General features: G+C 55.9%; 1 protein-coding gene across 1 annotated transcript in view; it reads left to right on the top strand.

Annotated features, from left to right (window-relative positions):
• LOC119585920 (homeobox protein OTX2-like) overlaps positions 1–320 on the top strand; it is a gene marked incomplete at its 3' end in the record, with an annotated part of 10,790 nt that overhangs the window by 5,361 nt on the left and 5,109 nt on the right.

The raw sequence follows: 320 nt of genomic DNA, 5'->3' as shown, positions 1-320 counted from the left end.
CAGTCAGCTGAGCGGCGGTTGTCGCTGTGTCGAGTTCAAATCCGGAATCGAGAGAGAAAAAATACAGTAAATGCACTGGAATCAATCTTGCTCTCGTGTTCGAACCACTTTAGCGGGGATATGATAATAAGAGAGCAAGTGATGAGTTGCAGCGTCGTCCTTAGCAACAATTGGAGTCGGCGTCGCGGTCGGGTGTCGGGCAGCGGCGCAGGGCTTCTCCGCGCGTCGGCTCGCCCGCCCGGCCGCTTGTTGTGCTTCGGGCTCATGTCTCGCCGGGATGTTGTTACGCCCTTGCTAATCATCATGATGACTCGGGACAG

This window comes from Penaeus monodon, chromosome 20, assembly GCF_015228065.2.
Source record: "Penaeus monodon isolate SGIC_2016 chromosome 20, NSTDA_Pmon_1, whole genome shotgun sequence".
NCBI lineage: Eukaryota > Metazoa > Arthropoda > Malacostraca > Decapoda > Penaeidae > Penaeus > Penaeus monodon.
The sequence above is the reverse complement of the archived record's forward strand: the minus strand, read 5'-3'. Positions and strand labels throughout refer to the sequence as shown.